General features: G+C 46.7%; 1 pseudogene; it reads right to left on the bottom strand.

Moving 5' to 3' along the window:
- Positions 1 to 4,583, bottom strand: part of LOC104835885 — a 16,218-nt pseudogene extending 11,635 nt beyond the window's left edge.
- Between the last annotated feature and the right edge of the window lie 14,806 nt (positions 4,584 to 19,389).

The following is a 19,389-nucleotide window of genomic DNA, read 5'->3' on the forward strand; positions in this document are numbered from 1 at the left end:
AATGAAGGAAATCTGTCTGCTTAGTATACACGTAGGACTGACTTTACAGCATCGGCACTCAATTCAGAAGGAGGAGCATGGAAGTGCCGCAGTCGCATGGCTGTTGAATAGATTGCCTTTTCAGCTCTCATCCAAATGCCTTCCAGGCCTGCGATTTTGACAGGAGGCTGTCTGGTCAGGATGACTGGAGTTGAGCCTGTGCATCTTTCTGCTTACCAAGAGCACCAGTAGAAGTCCAAGGAAGAAGGAACTGGGAGACGCTCAGCCTGTCACTGCAGATAATTTTCCTACCTTAGTTAATGCTCTGAGACTAAACTGCCAAGATCTCTGGCCATCTAAAGTTTGGAATTTCACGTGAACCTGAGCTTAGTGCAAGAGAAGCACCATCAGGGAGGGATCTATTCTTCTCTTCTCTTATCTCTGTGACAAAGTTGTTTCACTTTCTCCTAAAGAAGCTTCCATGGTGGTTTTGTTGTTTGTGGTCCTTTGTATTGCCGATAGCCTTGCGAATGGGTATTCCTGGCTCACCTCTTGCTTCTGGCACTTTTCACTTTTGTCCCTGCCCTGTTACTCTGCTTCCTATGAGTGTGTCTTAGCAGGGCTGATGCCTAGGGGCCTGTATTGTCCAGCGGCTGTTATTTCCCACAGCACCTCTGTCGATGTTTTTTAAAATCTCTGTCTGTGCCATAGCTGGTGTTCCTCTTTCACTATCTGCTATATTAAAGTCTAGTCAATGAATTCCAGCTTTATGTTAGGCCTGGGAATGTCCTGAGGAGGGAGGGGCAGAAAGATATTGGTGAAGAAGGTCCTCATAGTAGCAGGAAAGAAAATAAAGTCACAGAACAAGAGAGCAGACCCTGCCTTGTAGTTCTTCAAGCAAGCAAGCAAAGAAACAAAGATCTCCTGTAGAATAGAATTTTACATGGTGTGAAAGTTCTTGGGTTCCTTTTCCTTTCAGAATTCCTCCAAAGAAGATGAGCGTGAGTTTAGTCCAGCATCCCTTACTGTGGGCTGTAACCGGGTGAGTTTGTGTAAGTAAGGAATTCCTGGCTTGTTTCATTCGAATTGCTCATACGAAGTCAAAAGCTGCAAGGATGACATTGGTAATAGTTTTCCTTTAGAAGTGGTGTTTGGTATTTTCCAGCACGTGAGACTAGGAATTAGAACCACCATAGAGCGGTAGGTCAGCAATGATTTTGGCTGTAAGCAATTCCCACCCATAGAGCCAGGCTACGTAGCTCTTTCAGAGCTGGGCTGTGAGATGGGAGCCTACCTCCAAACCAGTCTGCACTGTGATTGCTTTGAAAGCTCCCAGGCGTGATGTCAGTCAGAGTCTGGACCGACCTCTCGGTTTCAGGGTCTGCCGTTGGGTGTGCAGGGAGTGTGGAGAGAGCGAGCTTGTGTTTTTGTTCTTGCTGCTGTTTCTGACAGGGGCGCCTGTGGGATCTAACCTTGAACAAAGAACAGGAACCGGTCAGGCTGAGGGTGCGGTGCAGCTCCTGCAGCAACTGGACCAAATGGTAAACAAAGGAAACGTGGAGTCAGAAGGAAGAGGTCTGTCCAGGTTCTGGAGAAGGTACGAATACTGCAGCTACGAGCAGATGCAGTCCTGGCTCTGTCCGAGCCTGTGCCTGATTCTGGCAGTTCAGGTGATTCTACGTTCTCTTGAAGAATGGGTCCCTCTTTTCTGTGGTTAAACAAAAAAGTCTGCCAAGGCAAAGGAGCATTCAGGGGTGTCCTTTTGTCTTGTGGTAAGGTGCAGCATTCCCAGGAAATGTTCCTCTTCTGGGCTGTCTTTGGGGAAAAAACTGCTCACGGGGGGGAGGGGGGGTGTTACTGACCTCAGTCACAGCCCTCATAGGATGTGGCTTTTATCAGCTGCGGAGTGCCATCTTCAGCCCGGTTTCTAAAGGACTTTTACACACTCCCCCTTCTCGAGGGGCCTTCCTGGGAGGGACCTTCAGTCCCCTTAAGGCAAGTATGGCCTTTATTTGCCCGCTTAGCAACTGTGGCCTTTGTAACTTTGACTCCCAAAGACACCATTTTAAACCGAAATGAAAGTAGCCCCGCCAACAGTTGCTGGGCATTGCTGACTAAAGGAGTGCTCTAAAGCTGTCGAAACAAGAGTGGTCTGTTCACTGCACAGCACGTGTTGAACGTCGGCAGTAACTGTTTGATAGGTGGGTTAGTTTTGGAAGGAATAAAGCTCCTTGTTAATCATAATGTATGCCAGTCCCCTTAACTATTGAGACTAGACCGTTACGGCACAGGTTGTTCTCTATGTTTCCTCTACTTTTTCGGTCTTCCTCTGTATTATTTTGTGCTGGGGTTGTGTCTTTCTGGTGGACAGAAATTACCTTGTTGTTACAATTCTCAGAGAAGTACTTTAGGTACAACGTGGGGGGGTTGTTGTTGTTGTTTCCCCAGCATAATCTTCTTGCCACTACAGCATCTCTTTGTTGGAAAGAACTGACCTGGAAGTACTAATGGTTGTGGAAAGGTAAACTTGTAGCATGAGTGTCGGGTTGTATTGTTTCTTTTGTAATTCAGCTTTACACATTGCTTGTCTCCGCTATTAAATGCTTTAAAATGAAATTCTACTTTGTTTACGTTTTCAAATTAACATACTGAAGATGTTGGGTTAGAATGTCTTTTTCTTCACAACCTAGAGGTTTTGGAAAAAAGAGCGACAAGCTTTACGATGTTGATCCTTGAGTGTCATAAATCGGGAATTTTACATTTGAAAATCATTGTATGAGACTCTAATAAAACAAGCATCAGCTTGGCACTGTGTGTTATTTTAATCAGTCTTACCCTGGCAGAAAACACTCCTTCCCTCCAAGAAGAAGAAGTAGAGGTTTCTAGTCTTGGATGGACTGCTGCCCTATGCTTCACAGCATTAAAAAGGTCAAAATTGGTGAAAATGTTTTGGATTAGATTTTACCACTCTGCTACAAGTTGTGTAATTATTTATGCCTTTGATAGGTAGTGGGATGAGGCTGGGAGTTAAGATTTCAGATGTGCCTAGGGCATGCTCAGGCAGCTTTTTGCCATCAGGCCAGCGCATTTGCAATAAACCATCATTCTTCAGCCCTCTCCTGAGCTGAGGCACCGTCAGCACCTACACGCACAATGCTGGTCTAGCACATAACACTGTGTTACTGGTTGTTACTTTAGCAGTAGCGATGTGTGGCCGTCTGACGGGGTAACGTGTCTGGCAGAATGAGGCGATGTTCTAAAAGAGTCAGATGATAATGCAACACGGGGTCTGTTTGGCTTGTTCCCACCATGGTGCACGGATTATCCACCCTATCTGCCTCTGTATTCATTCCCGGACTCCCATCAGCAGTGAAAGAATGCTTTCCCTCCAAGAAGAAATGGGGTTGAGAAACTGGTTCCATTGACGGCGTTCTCCTCAGTCCTGTCCCACAAACCGTGGTACAGGCTGAGTGCACCAGGTCCCTTCTGCTGGGGGGCTGTACAATGAGATGGACAGCGGTGAGGACCAGGGAATGGCTAGCGAGTTGACCAGATGGAGAACAAGCCATAAATCAGGGAAGATATCCATGAGCTGATCTTCTTTAGCACTGGTTCTGTCAGGTGGAGGAGGATGTCCCACTTCCCTGATCTTAGATGCAGCTGCATAAGAAAGGGCCTTTACCCTGCAAGAGCTGGGCTGGCTGAGGCTACAACCTACACACAAAGACATTTTGATGTCTCAGTCCGGAAAATGCCATTACAGAATTACGGGCAAGATGCGCATCCGTTTTGGAAAATCATTTTAGATGATAAAGAACATGGGTTAATGAAATCTAAACAAAAATGGTTTTTATTTTAACTGGGATAGGCATTCTTTTAACTTTGAGAAAGCACCTTGTTCTTTAAAGCAGTGGCCGCCTTCTAAAAGGAAAGGGAAAGGTACTTAAAGAAGAACAAGCAGAAACAAGCAAGCTCTTCCCTCTCTTCCCCTTGGCATCCCATAAACCCTGGAAAAAGCCACACGCTTGCATCTGTTGTCCTAAAAGCGGATTCGGTACACGGTGTGCAAGAGACCAATCTCACACAGGCGGGAGAGATACTGTTTTATTCTGCGCAGGGTGCTCCGTGGACTTTGCACAAATCAAGCAGGCCGGATTCGTCAGTTGTGTCCCTTTTATACAGTAACAATTGCATCTAATTTATTAAACTACTCCTACCTAATACATATTCAAACTATCTGATGCGTGTGCGTAGCATTGCGTAACCCTGACACATCAGATGCCTTCTCTGCACGCGTGGGGGTCTCGGCTGGCCTTCGGTGGTCTTTTGAGGATGTATCCCCTCCTCGCTTTGACCGCTCAGTCGCTCTGTATCGGGTCAGCGGTCCGTTTTCCTGCCAAGAGGGACGCACCATCCATGAGGAAGAGCAGAAGGGATCAGCAGTGGTGCTCCAGGTGAGGCACCGTTAAACAGGAAGACTAGAACAGATCAGACTGATCTTGGCTAACTGACTAAATTTAAACCAGGACTTTCTAACCTACCACAGGGTTTTCTGTATCTGACATCACTTCCAGCGGCACCTGGGCTCGTGGCACCGGTGCCATATTGCTGGCACTGGTGACTGTGGACCTTGATGCTCCTAGCTGCTGAAGTCAGCGTGATCAGGCCGGAGAGCTCATGGGTGAGGGAAGTCGGAACTGGGAAAGGCTTCTCCGTTTTTCCTCCTCCCGCAGGACGTTTTTGTGCTACTTACCCGCTCCCTCCCCAAAAGGGGGGATCTCCTCTGCCCCGGTGCTGCTTGTCCTGCTGCTGGCTTTGCTTTATTAGCGATTGACTTTCTTGGGGAGGATAAGTTTGTATGAAAATACTGTATAGACACCCGGTGCTCCTCCCCGATCGATGGTTGCTGTTACGGCTTGTTGGCAATTACAGTTGCACTAGAGAGAGAGCTACCTCGCTAGATGCACAGTGTCCGTGTCCCCCCTGGTCCCCCCCACCGCACACACACCCCCACACCCCGAGGCAATCTGTGGCAGAGCGGAGCGGTTCAGGGGAGGAAGCCCCCATGGCCGTGTGTCGCAGGGGAGGCGAGGGACCCCCTTTTGTCTGCCGCCCCCCCCCGGCCGGGGCAGCTCCCCAGGGCTTTGTGCGTGACGCCGCTGTCAGTCAGTCCCCCCCCGCTGTGAGGGCAGCGCTGTCAGTCAGTCCCGGGGCGGACCAAAGGGGGTCCTCCCGTGCCCCCGCCACAGGGGGGTCGCCGCCAGGACAGAGCCGGCCCCGGCCCCGGCCCCGGCCCAGCCCCGGGGCTCTCCCGCTGCCCTTCCCGGGCACCAGCGCAGCCTGCCGGGACAAGGGGGACCCGAGGACGGACGGACGGACGGACGGACGGAGCGGCGGGTGGCTCCCGGCGGAGAGAGCTTCCTCCAGAGGAGAGCCCTCGTCTCCGGGAGCTTCCCTGGAGCAGCCTGGGGCCGCTGCCCGGCTGTCACTGCGACTGGCAGTCGGTCGCCGAGGCGAGCTGCCCGGAGCCGGCCCGGCCCGCAGCGGAGCGGAGCGGAGCGGAGCGGCAGGTCTCGGCCCAGGGGCCGCGCCACCCCCAGCCCTTTCCGAAGCGGCCTGGGGAGCGCCGCGGCCAGAGCGGGCAAAGAGAGCCGGGGGCGGCAGTTGGCGGGGAAGGGCGGCGTGCCCCTGCCCGCTCCAGAGGGGAGTTCGGCCGGGGGAAGGAGCCGGGCGACGGTAGCAGAAAGCCACGTCCTCTGCGCTCGCCAGCAGGGACGTGGCGACCCAGAGAGAGCTCCCACGCAGCCTCAGGGCGTGCGAGAGCCTGGCCCTGGGAAGGGCTGGCAGGAGCGGGGCCAGCCCTGTGAGGTGGGACCGAGGGGACGACCTGCTCAGCTCAGCTTAGCTCAGCTCAGCTCAGCCCGCCGGCAGCGCTCCGGGAGGCAGCAGGAAGGGGAAGGCGCACCAGGGACTCTGAGAGCCTCCGGCTGCTGGACCCGTGCTCTGCCCTCCCCGAGGCGGCAACGGGCGCCAGAAAGCACCCGAGAGCCGGGGGCCCCTGGATCCTCCCGCCGCCGGGGGAAAGGAAAAAGGGAAAAAAGGGAAAAGGAAAAAAGGGAAAGGAAAAGAGGGAAAAGGAAAAAAGGGAAAGGGAAAGGGAAAGGGAAAAAGGGAAAAGGAAAGAAAAAAGGCAAAGGGAAAGGAAAAAGGAAAGGGAAAAGGGAAAAGGAAAGGAAAGGGAAAGGGAAAAGGAAAGGGGAAAAGGAAGCGGAAAAAAGGGAAAAGGAAGGGGAAAGGGAAAGGGAAAAGGAAAGGGGAAAAGGAAAGGGAAAAAAGGGAAAAGGAAGGGGAAAGGAAAGGGAAAAGGAAAGGGAAAGGCAAAGGAAAGACAAAAGGAAAGGAAGGGAAAAAAGGGAAAAGGAAAGGGAAAGGAAAGGGAAAAGGAAAAAGGAAAAAAGAAAAAGGAGGCCAGGCTGGGGGCGGCAGGCGAACCCCCTCCTCGCCTTCCCAGGTGCCTCTCAACAAGAGGCGTGAGGCTCCGGAGGCAGAAGGCCAGTCCAGGGAGGATGTGGAGCTCGGGCCAGCTGCGCCAGAGGTGTTGCCACGGTCAGAAAGGCCTACCCCCGTATCACGACCACCTCCCCGAGGAAGCCAAGACGGCTTAGGGGTGTGGGTGACTCCCTTCTGAGGGGAACAGAGGGGCCGAGATGCCGGACAGAGCCTCCTCTTAGGGAAGCCTGCTGCCTCCCTGGGGCCCGGGTTCAGGGCAGCACTGGGAAACTTCCCAGCCTGGGACGGCCCGCGGACTATTGCCCACTACTGCTCTTCCGCCTGGGTGGCGACGAAGCTGCAACGCGTGGTCCAAGGGCGATTGAAAGAGACTTGGGGGCCTTGGGATGGTTGGGAGGGGAATCTGGAACACGGCTTATTTTTCCCTCTCTCCTTCCAGCTGCGGGCAGCGACACTGGAAGAAAGAGACGGACCCGGTCTGTTAATACGTGGGTCGTGGCTGGTGTCCCCACCAGAGTTTTGGGTTTTTCGATAGTGGGGTGGCCGGCACGGCCCCAGGCCTGCTGGTGTCAGATGGGATTCGCCTTTCTCAAAGGGGGAAGGGGGTCTTGGCTCACGAGCTAGCGGGGCTCATTGGCAGAGCTTTAACCTACACTCGAAGGGATGTTATGGAGGCACGCACAGTCAAATCCAACAGGTGTTAAAGCTCAGCTTTATTCTTTCGTAAAAAGTTAGTTAGAACTCCAGTAACATTTTGTAAACCACAGGCTCAGTGATGTAAGGGGAATTAATACTACACAGCCGACTTAAGAACTCTTAAGATTTAAAATGATGACTCAAAATGCGCGTATCACTCACCTAAAAGTTGAGGGCTCTCTACCTTGAGGAGTTACCTCGGGTGGCGTCCCGACCCAAGGGGGAGTCCCTGACTGCAGATCCGCTGCTCTTGGGAGGACTGATTCCAAAATGTCCTCCAGCGGGACCCTCTTTACACCCTTGTTGAATCTGATCTGTGATCTTCGATACTGAAAGCAGAGGTCAAAAGACTGGGAGATGCCTGGGAGTCACAGGTGGATCCCGGAGGGGAGAGCTTCCTCCAAAAAAGAAAAAAACCTCAAGGGTAGCTTCCTTGGAGGAGTCTGGGGCTGATACCTGAGATCTTATGTAGGTAAAGCAGAGGACAAAAGCCTCTGGGAGATGACTGGGAGGAGGCTCAGGCAGCTGCCGGAGTTGAGCTGTATCTAAAGGAGAAAAAAAATACCTGGAGTAACTTACTTGGAGGAGTCTGAGGCAGGTAGCTGCAATGTCCGGTACCGAAAGCAGAGGTCGGAAGACTCTGAGAGATAACTGGGAGGAGTCTTGGGTTGATCCCGGAGGAGAGAGTTTCCTGCAAAAGAGAAAAATCATCTTGTGTACCTGCCTTGGAGAATCCAGGGCTGCTACCTGGGATCTGAGGTCCCTATAAGAAAAGGAGAAGGGTGAATGTTAAATTTCCCTGAGCAGAACTAGCACAACAGTCTAGGGAAAAAAAAAAAAATCAAAACTGGGACTATAACAGTGTAGGAGACTGAGCCGTTTGTCAGACAGGGCTCTGAAATTTAATAGAAGCCATTAGGGCATGTGGAGAACTAGGGGTAAATTGGTAAACTGGACTAAAAGTGCAAGAATGCAGGCAGAGACCTGATGAGCATCCCAGTGATTCTGGGGGACTCAGACAAGCTCTGCTAACAAAATTTTAATGATGCACTTGCAATTAGTGTCCTTGTGGGTCAAATGGCCCCTGATAGCAGAAACAAAAAAAAAAAAAAAAGAAAAAGAAAAAGAAAGAGAAAAAAAAGAAGAGGAGCAAAGCAACAAGAGGCTGATTTATTGGCAGTTGCTTTTGCAAGGAGTTTACAAGTGAGATAAGGATTAGGAAGAAAGATGATCAGGTACAGGGTCTGAACTAAGACCTAGAAAAAGAGAAGGAGAATGTGAAGGAACACTAGAAGAAAATGTTACTATTGTGGAAACCTGGGATGTGTGCACCAATAAACATATTTTTCTAAACATGTCCCTGAATGACCAGGGAAGTTAATGGATGAAGTAGTGTGTTTGGCTACAGTGGTCAAGAAGAGGAAAGGATTAAGGAAGAGGGATGTTAAAGGAAAGAGGAATCACGTGTATTTGTGGCTGTGCTGAGAGAAGCCTTTGAAGTAAGCAGGGGGAGAGGACTGATGGGGACCAAAGCAACCTCTCCCAGCAGAACCTCTGGTTAAAGCAAAGCTGGGAGATGAGGAAACAGAATTTTTAGTCAACACCGGGGCTACGTATTCGGTCTTAAATACACTAGAAGGAAATTTAAGTAACAAAAGCATAAATGTCATTGGTGCGACAGGGACTCGTGAGACCTGGCCATTTTTCAAATCCCTGAAATTTAAACTTGGAAAACAATGGGTTACTCGCCAGTTTTTATATTTTCCAACTTCTCTGAAAACTTTTCTGGGTAGAGCTTTACTTGAAAAGGTAGAAGCTGAAATCAGATTCAAGGATGGGGAAGTTGAAATTTTAATCCCAGAATCTAAATATGTCGAAGCCATAGCCTTGTTGTTACAGGATACAAATCCCAAAAGGGACAAGATACCTTGAGAAATAGAAGATGCAGTGATCCCCATTGTTTGGTCAGGAGAAGTTCCAAGAAGGTCTAAGGGAGTGGAACCAGTAAGAATTGATCTAAATCTAGGATCGTCACCGGTAAGAATTAAACAATACCCTTTAAAATCAGAAGCGAGAACTGGCTTGGGACCAATAGTTCAAAAATTCTGAAAATATAACTTGCTAACAGAATGTGAGCCAAAATATAATACACCTATCTCACCAGTAAAGAAAGCTAACGGAAAAGATTACCGTTTAGTCCAGGATCTTAGAGCAATAAATCAGAGAGTACAAGATATACATCCAGTTGTTGCAAACCTGTGTACGTTACTAACTACCTTCACCAGTGAACAAAGCTTTTTGCTTTTGAGTGGGAAAATCCTGAACCAGGGCGAAAGACACAATATACTTGGACAGTTCTACCACAAGGCTTCAAGAATAGCCCAACTATTTTTGGAAATCAGCTGGTGAATGAATTAGAGATTTGGAGAAAAGAAAATGGACAGGGAACTGTATTACAATATGTAGATGACATCTTAACTGCAGCGGAATCTCGGGAAATTACTGTGTATGTACCACATACGGTAGTCACAGTTTCGGAACAAAAAGGGTGGCATTGGTTGTCCCTCAGCCGTACGCTGAAATACCAAGTGGTACTACTAGAACAAGATGACATCGATCTCAAGACCACTTCAGTTACAAATCCTGCAGTGTTCCTCTCCACTGATTGAGCAGAGAGTTCACCAGAACATGATTGCTTACAAACTGTAGAGGAAATATATGCTAGCCATCCGGATCTTAAAGACGTTCTGTTAGAAAATCCAGACTGGGAGTTATATACTGACGGTGGTGGTTTTGTTCACGATGGGAAGAGACTGTCAGGATACGCTGTGATGACTTTAGATGGCATAGTAGAGGCACGAGCCTTATCTCCCAAAACATCAGCCCGAAAGGCAGAACTAATAGCCTTAACTCGAGCATTGGAACTGAGTGAAGGGAGAAAGGTTAATATCTGGACAGAGTCTAAGTATGCTTTTGGAGTTGTACATGCCCATGGAGCCATCTGGAAAGAGAGAGGACTACTATCAGCACAAGGAACTGAAATCAAGCGTGCTGCACAAATACAAGAACTATTACAGAGCATTCAAAAGCCGATGGCGGTAGCAATAATGCATTGCAAAGCCCACCAAACAGGAAAAAAACCCACCAGAAATAGGTAATCAATTGGCACATGAAGCTGCCAAAGAGGCTGCAGAAACAGGCATCATGGCATTATTACCAGAAAAATAAATAACTTTACTGGAAACCCCACCTAAATATGATAGTAAAGATGCTAACTTAATAAAGGCCTTACAGGCACAAGAACAAACAGATGGGTGGGCTGTCACACCCACAGGGCAAATAATAATCCCACCCTCATTAATGAGAGAAATTGCTAAACGAGAACATAATAAAGAACATTGGGGAACTGAAAATTTAGTAAAACATCTTCAAAAGATAGTTATAAGCCGAGCAATGACAGAAATTATCCGATCTATCATGGAAAAATGTGAAATTTGTTGTAAAAATAACCCAAATACCAGTAATAAATTAATTTTGGGGGTTACAAAAGGAGGAAATTCCCCAGGAGACTATTGGCAAATTGATTTTACAGAACTGCCTAGAAAAGGGGGATATAGATACATCCTTGTTCTAGTTGACACTTCTACTGGATGGCCAGAGGCTTTTCCCTGTCGCACCAACAGAGCTAGAGAAGTAACTAAAATCTTGTTAAAAGAAATTATCCCAAGGTTCAGTATCCCTTTAGGAGTGTCCTCAGACAGAGGACCACATTTTGTTGCTGAAGTTATAAAACAATTGAGTAAAAACTTAGCCATAACATGGGCTCTCCATACCCCTTATAGGCCACAATGAAGTGGAAAAGTAGAAAGAATGAACTATACTTAAATTGCAGATTGGGAAAATATGTCAGGAAACATCAATGACTTGGATACAAGCGCTACCTTTAGCGCTGTTAAGAATTAGAATACAACCTCGTGGTAAAAACAGCTTGAGCCCTTACAAGTTACTTTATGGAAGGCCTTACCAGGCCCCACATATACCAGGAACAATTCACATTAAAGGGGAAATGGACTTGAAAAATTACTTAATGTCCTTGGGAAAGACTTTACAGGAATTGCAAAAGTACGTGACAACAAGCAGGCCCTTGGAACTGGATACACCAGCCCATCCATTTCAACCTGGAAACTTGGTCTACATCAGGTTGTGGAATTTGGAGCCGCTAACTGAGAAGTGGAAAGGACCATTCCAATTACTCTTGACAACTTACACAGCTGTCAAGGTCCAAGGGAAAGGCCCGTGGATTCATTATTCCAAGATTAAAAGGGCTCCAACCTCATGGACAGTTGAACAAGAGTCTCCCCTTAAATGGAAATTGAAAAAGTTATGACTGATTTTTATGATTTGTTTGTAACAATTACGGTAGCAATTGTGCCAGATATCATCTTGGGATCAGAACCTCCATTTAATCTTAACACAGAATATAGCTCAAATACTCCACAAAAGTGATTGTTGGATTTCTATCCAAATGCCAGCCTCTGGACAAAGCTAAGTCCTACCCTTGATAGGATTGCCACTGCCAATAAATGTATCATTATTTAACAATCCACAATATGGTAAAGGACATCCAGACAATGCATGGTGGCCAAGCCTCTCCGGAAAAAGACAAGAAGGAAGGTTACAAGTTACCATCACAAAAGATAACCTAAATTCCACTGTATGCTTATATGGGCCAGGTAATGACTCTCTAAGCTCCTACACCCTTAAGTCTGGAGAAGATGGGTGTGATGATTACACTGCTAGGCGAAATGACAAAAGTTTTGTAGGATGTTTCCCAGGATGTACCAGGACCAGATCGTATTGGAGGCCTGCACTAAGTCATACGGACACATCAAATCACTTTGGCCTCCAAGTCCCAGAAGGAAGCGGTTGGTATTGGTTATGCGGAACACGCGCTCGAAAAGTACTACCTCCCAATTGGCAAGGAGCATGCCCATTAGGAGCCGTAGTCCCCAATATAACAATAATTGACAGATTGCATGAACAGAGCGGATGGGTAAAAACTTTTCTCAAACAAACCAGGAGGGTTCATAATCCCATTATAGATCATTCCTCAGGATTCCATAGTTTTGCCAGATGGTTTATCCCTTGAACTGGAGTTAGTGAATTGGAAAAGGCAATAGTAAATACATCACCTGTTATAGAGGACACTGAAAACAGAACCGCCGGTGCCATACAGGCATTACAAATTGAAATATCTAGTTTGTCTCATGTAGTAATGCAGAATCGAATGGCTCTTGCCTTACTACTGGCTTCACAGGGAGGTTGTACAATTGTTAATACGAGCTGCTGTACATACATAGATCAAAGTGGCAGAATTTCTACTCATCTAGCAGAGATTTGGAAACAAACAAAGATCTTACATCAGGTTATGAAGGACAATACATCCTGGGGATTTGAGGACTTATGGCACAAGCTTACCTCATGGCTACCTAATTGGATTTGGTTGAAAAATCTATTAATTATTGCAATAATTGTAATCTGTGTGTGCATCTTAGCCTGTATAAGGATTCAGTGCTGTAGCTGTTATAATCAAGTGTACATGAAAATTAAGATTGGGTATTGAGGCTTTGGATTTGTAGGTCCAAAGTCTCAATAAAAGGGGGGGGAGTTGATGCCTTGAATAAAGGCATGAGAAGGAAAACTTCACTGTATCGCTGGAAAACTTCACTGTATTGCTGCGGTGACGGACATTTGCTTGCTTGAATAACTTTGAAATTTTGGTATGTACTAATTAGATAAGAAAACCTTGAGCTTTGTCAATGGTATGTGCTAAAGTCGCCAACAGACAGGAGGCCTCGGGCCTGATATGCGTCAACAGAGAAGAAGTCTTGGGCCTTGATGATAAGCTTTTGAGTTCTGCTGAATTTTTGTAATGAAAACTTGCCAAGGCCAGCTAACTAGGAAAAAGAGATGACCCGCCCCGCGCATGACCAAAGGGCGGGCACTATGTAAATGATGATAGGAATTTGTACATGACTGGAACAATATAAATTTTGCTTGCTGTAGGTAATGGTGTGCAAGCTAGGTGGAGTGATCCCCCATGCACCCAGTGCTGCAATAAAGAATGCCTGCTTTCTAAAACTCAAAATTGAGTCTTAGAGAGTTTCTTTGACCGGCTTTTTTGCTAACAGTCTTGCCGCACCCGATGGGGAGAGAACTGAGTGGACTCCAGTGCGCATCAACCCGTTGATCGGGGACTCCATTGGCTCCTCTCCTGCAGTCAGGCAGTAAGTGCACAATGGTGCAACGCTATTGGAAAAGAGATATTTTTCTGATAGATAAATAAGGGAAGAAGGAAAAGTCTCAGGGGGAGTAGCAAGCATTTGGGGACATTTTGTCCTCTTTGGGCTCTGTGTAAGATGCATCAGGAAAGTTATGCAGCAGGAGCATAATTTCCTTCCTACACATTGATTTGTAACAAAGGGAGACGTCCCTCATTTTGGTGTATGAAACACTGGATTCGTTTCTACACATTGTTTCTGTAATGAAGGGAGACATCCCTCATTTGCTGTACAGAACGCTGGTTTAGAATCGGTACCGATATGGGCAATGCGACTTCCCAGGAGACTCCCCTTTGTTCTCCCTTAGGATGCATCCTGAAAAATTGGAACAAGTTTGGAGAGGATCCCCTAAAGAAAGATAAATTAAAAGCTTATTGTGCACAATGGTGGCTGATGTATGAATTGGAGGATGGAGAAAATGGCCAGAGAATGGATTGCTGAATTATAACACTATTTTACAATTGATGTTTTTTTGTAGAAAGATGATAAATGGGGTGAAGTTGCATATGTTGATTTGTTTTTTAAGATGTGATCATGAAAACTGTAAAAACGTAGATTGTTGGTGGATGATGCTTATGGAACGTATTAGCAGAAAGTATTAATGGAAAGGGAAAGAAAAAGAACTGTTGTATTGGAAAAGAATGTAAAAGGCAGTGTGTTAAGGACGGTGGGGAGGCTGAAGATGTGCAGATATTGGTCCCAGAGGGGAATCTGGTAAATGTAGAAGGAAGGGATGAGAAAAGGAAATCGCAGGATAGTAGTGATTATCCTTTCTGTTATTGTAGTATGCATTGCCATTAGTTGTGTTAAAAGAATGATTGTAAGATCTATCTCTCAGGTAAGGGTTCACCCAGAAACTCTCAGGTAAGGGTTCACCCAGAAACTGAGGAATACATAACTCTACCAAAGCAGACAGACACAACTTATACCAATACATCGGTCAAGGAGGACATACATGTGGTTGAATTGTGACTCAGGTCACGGGGTGGATTGTATGGATTGTCCGGCTCATAGCTCCCAAACAAGTTTCACCATGTCTAGTGCACACAGGCGACTCATGGGGGGTTACAAAAGCGCCCCAGCCTTGGGTTGCCTTGAGGCTCTGTCTCTTTGCAGAGACGACTCACTCACGGGGAGCTGTGTAGACAGCTTAGCCCTGGGTTGTCTGATAAGCCCTAAACTAAACAGGGTGGTGGCTGCACCATTCAAAGAACCAAAACCTGAATTGAGCCTTGAAATCCCTTAACAAATAGTATGCCCTGAGTCTCTATCTAGCCACTATTCAGTTGCCCGAAGGAACAAAACCCAACAACAACAACAAAAACCCAAAAGGGAAAGGGAAAGGTATCCTGTGCACTATTTTTGGAGCATGTCTAACTTGTGCACAGGAGGAGGCACTGAAATCTGATATGGCAAAGATAATGGGTGCAGCCGATCTCATTGAAGCTACAAAATTTAGTGCACTAGAAACTGAAGTGACCAAAACTGCTTTAGAGGCAGGATGGAAAATAAGTGCAGCCTTCAGTGTTCATAATGGACAACTGGAGGTTGAAAAGACATTTTTGAAAGATGAATTAAATTCTGAAAGGGATAAGAATAGAAAACTGCTTGGAAAATTAAATTTGTTGTAAGGAAGACCAGCCCACTTCCAGCTCAAGAGCAGGGAGTGAGAATTTTAGCCCAATCTCAGGGAGAATGAGGGGACAGCATCCCATTATACAAGCTCCCTTGAGAAGGGCAATAGGGCTGGAGGGACAGCCAGTATTTGTACATGTCCCGTTCACGACCTCAGATCTATTCAACGGGAAGCAATCAGTGGGGTCCTATCGAGAAAATGCGGACACAATGCCCACAGAAAGAAAAATTATTTGCTGAATCCTCAAGGAAAAGGGGGCCAGAATCAAATACTAACCTAATTATGCTAGGGACATCTGATACTGAGTAAAGGGGACTGGGGAGAATACTGAGATTTCCCCAGCCGATCCCCTGGTTCCCATAAAGCTGGGGAACAAAGTTACAAATTTCCTGATAGTTTTAATTAAAAAAATTTCATTCCATAAAACAGGGTTGCTGTTTTAGGGTGATTTCGCAGATTCCCGAGAAGGTGAACACACACACTGACTAGAAGGGGAAAAGCAAGCATTTATTAACTACAGACATGCATTATGCTAAGGGTATCTTGTAAAGCAAATTAACGTACTGACCCGAGGACTGTGAGGAAGATGGACCATCTGTACATTCTTGTGCTGTCTTGCACCACGAGCTCAGCCCAGCAATCGGTAGGTGCCGGCTTTACGTGGGCGTCCCCACAGAGGCAATGGTGGCCTCGCCGTACACCAGCCCCATGCTCTTTGGAAAAATCCCAGTATTTACACATTTGCAGAGGAATGGGTTTTGGCACACGTGGCCAGTGAGTGCCAAAACACTCCTCAGTTGCAACATAGGGAGCCTATGACACATGTGCTCGCTGGCCAGGCGCGCCGCACGAGCCATAGCCACCCTGTCTATTGGTTCATGGGCTTTGTACACGTGGCATATTGTCATAATCCAGCAGTCACGTGCCGACCATGCTCACAGATGGACTGAACAAGTGTATTCCAGCAGACCACACCTACAGGATGAACCCCTGCCTGATGCAGAAGTAGAGCTCTTCACTGATGGCAGCAGCTCTATGCTGGAAGGAAAACGAAGAGCTGGATACACAGTGGTAACAAATGCCCAACCACTAGAGACTAAGGCACTGCCTAGCAACACATCCGCTCAAAGGGCTGAATTAATAGCGTTGATGCGAGCTCTAGAACTAAGTCATGGAAAAAGAGTAGATATATATATATACACACAGATTCTGAATATGCATTTGGGGTGGTGCATGCAATTTGGAAACAATTTGGAAGGAAAGAGGACTGTTAAACTCACAGGGAACTTCAATAAAATATGGGACTGAAGTTATGAGACTGCTGCAAGCGGTTCTCTTACCAAAGGTTGCAATAATGCATTGCAAAGCCCACCAAAAAGGAAATAGTGAAATTATAAAAGGAAATTGGAAGGCTGATTGTCTTGCTAAAAAGGCAGTTCTAAAGGAGCCGAAATTTGAAGAAGCTTTAATTCCAGGGCTTCGTTTAGAATTACCACCACCAAAATATACTGAGAAGGAAGATTAATTAGCGGAACAGATAGACTGCTCCAAAAATGGACAAGGTTGGTGGATAACACCGCTAACGCCATTATTGATTCCTGAAAGAATGATGGAAACTTCGCTCAAGAGATTACATCAGGAGATGCATCCAGGAGAAGACGCATTCAATATGCAAAAGAAAATTTTTTGGACCAAAGATACAAAGGGTAGCAGACATGGTAGTAAAAAAAGTGTACCATCTGCTGTGCTAATAATCCAAAAATTAGGAAAAAAGTTATAGGAGGAATTGTGAAACAAGGAATAATTCCTGGGGAATACTGGCAAATAGATTTTTCAGAGCTACCTAGGTATAACGAATATAAATATTTATTGACATTGGTAGATACCTTTTCTGGCTGGCCAGAGGCTTTCCCTTGCCATGCCAACAAAGAGCTAGAGAGGTAATTAGAATCTTATTGAAGGAAATAATACCCCGATTTGGTATTCCAGAAGGAATCTCCTCTAATAATGGGCCTCATTTTCTTGCAGAAGTCATGCAAGAGATTTCTAAATTTTTACAGATTAAGTGGGAATTACACACCCCTCGGAGGCCACAATCAAGTGGGAAGCTAGAAAGAATGAATCAACCTCTTAAAAGGCAACTTGCTAAACTGTGTCAAGAAAACACACCTTAAATGGGTAGAAACTTTACCTATAGCTCTTTTACGAATTCGAGTAACTCCTAGGGTCAAAGGGAAAGTAAGTCCTTTTAAGGTTGTTTATGGGAAAGCATATCCCATGAGTCTTTCTAACATCACAGGAGACCAAATGCATATAAAAGGGCAGGCTGATGTTAAAGAGTATTTGATTTCTCTTTCGCATACTTTATCTTCACTACACAGGTATCTAAATCAGAAGGCCTCTCTCCTGTTGGATAAAGGTGGAAAGGACCTCACACCATGTTATTGAAAACCTGTACTGCAGCCAGAGTAGAAGGAATGGACTCCTGGATTCATTACACGCGAGTGAAAAGAGCACCAGAACCAGATCAGGGAAAGTGGACAGCCACAGACTGGGAAACTCAAATTTCAGCTAATATCTGAGACCATTGAACTTTGAGAGAATGAAGAACCTGAATATTATAATATCCCATTTGGTACTAGCAGTAGGTCAAGAGAATTTGGTTTTACAGCTTATCCAGTCCTTTGGGCAAATCCAGAATGTTAGTGTAACCGCTTGTCTCCCTCCATCTGAGTTGGCAGACAATCCTTTAAATTGGGGAATATTACCTTCGGACTTAGAAAAAAGTTTTTCTAAGAAAGAAGAAGAACAACAATGGAAATAGGGTGGTTAAATAAAATATTACATGGAACAGGATCCTCCCTTACTGGATGGCTGGCAAACCTAATTTAAACTTCGACCACTGTTGTCATTATTACAATCATACTTTGTGTTGTTTTAAGTTCTATCAAGAGACTGGTTTTACAAGCCATGGCTAGAGCATATATAACGATAAAATGAAGTAGTGAGACTTATGAGACTCATATGAAGAGATCTCATAGTCTCAAAGGGGGGAAATGATGTACTTAAGCCACACGAAAAAGGCCACAAAGGTCTTGTGAAACAAGATCCCCTTTGTATAACCAATGCATGCCTTGCTAACAACTGTGCCCCTGAAGAAGAACTAAAAGACTGAGAAGAAGGGAACATCCTACCCCAGGAGGCGCCAAAAAGTTGAATAATTGCTAATAGGCATGAAGTCAGAAAAATCTTCGAAAACTGGAGGAAAGGTAAAGAAAGGTGGCAGGGGGAGATCATGACCACCAACTCAATTCCACACCAAAAAGACTTACCCCCCCAACTCTCCTTGAGCATGTGCTGTAAAAGAAAAGAACACTGTACCTTTAATTCCAAGCAGGGAAACTTTAGCCCAATGGAAACTGTGCGAGATAAGCGACTCCCAGTAATAGTTTTTGGAAGAACTTTGGAAATTGAATATGTATAACTGAACTGTATAAATTGCTTGCCCGTTTAGGCATGAGGGGTGCTAGCTTTGCGGATTACCACCTAGCCCCCATCTTTGCGTAAACAAGAACTGGAATAAAATACCTCTGCTCTGTGTTTATATTGGCATTTTGCACACCGGGTGAATGACCCCACTTTTGGGACAACAGTGGGGCAGGCAAAGCACCGCATCCCGCAGGCCGAGGGGCTCAGGCACCCACGTCGCTGCCGGAGGATTGCCGGCAAGAGGTTTGGCATCTGGAGAGGGGCTGCTGGGCCAGGGTGCCCAGGCACCCACCCCACTCCCCCAGCCGCAGCCACGAGTGCTCTCAGTGCTGGAGCAGAGGCCGTAGCAGCTGCCTGTGCCCAAGCCTGTCCCGAGCGGAGGGAAGACTTTGCTGGCGAGGAGCAATCCAGTGAAGGCATTGCTGAAATTGCTGGGCTTGAAGTTGCTGCCGGGCCAGGAGGGTGCCGCGGGGTCCTTGTGCAGGAGGAGGGGTGGCAGCGCCTGGGCACCGTTCAACTCCGGGGAGCTGCAGAGCAGGGAGTCCCCGAGGCCGTTGGGGAAGGTCGCGGCCACCGCCTGCGCTTTCCAACCCGGCTGGTCCATCAGCTCCTCCGCCACCTCCCTCTCGGCCCCGGCTGTCTTCTTGGAGCCCTTCCCGCAGAGCCGGACCACCCTGATGCTCTCGCCACGCGGACAGCTCTGGTGGCCGAGGTCCTCAAGGCTCCTCAAGGCTGAAG

The sequence above is a fragment of the Haliaeetus leucocephalus genome, unplaced genomic scaffold (genome assembly GCF_000737465.1).
Source record: "Haliaeetus leucocephalus isolate CR32 unplaced genomic scaffold, Haliaeetus_leucocephalus-4.0 Scaffold406, whole genome shotgun sequence".
Classification (NCBI taxonomy): domain Eukaryota; kingdom Metazoa; phylum Chordata; class Aves; order Accipitriformes; family Accipitridae; genus Haliaeetus; species Haliaeetus leucocephalus.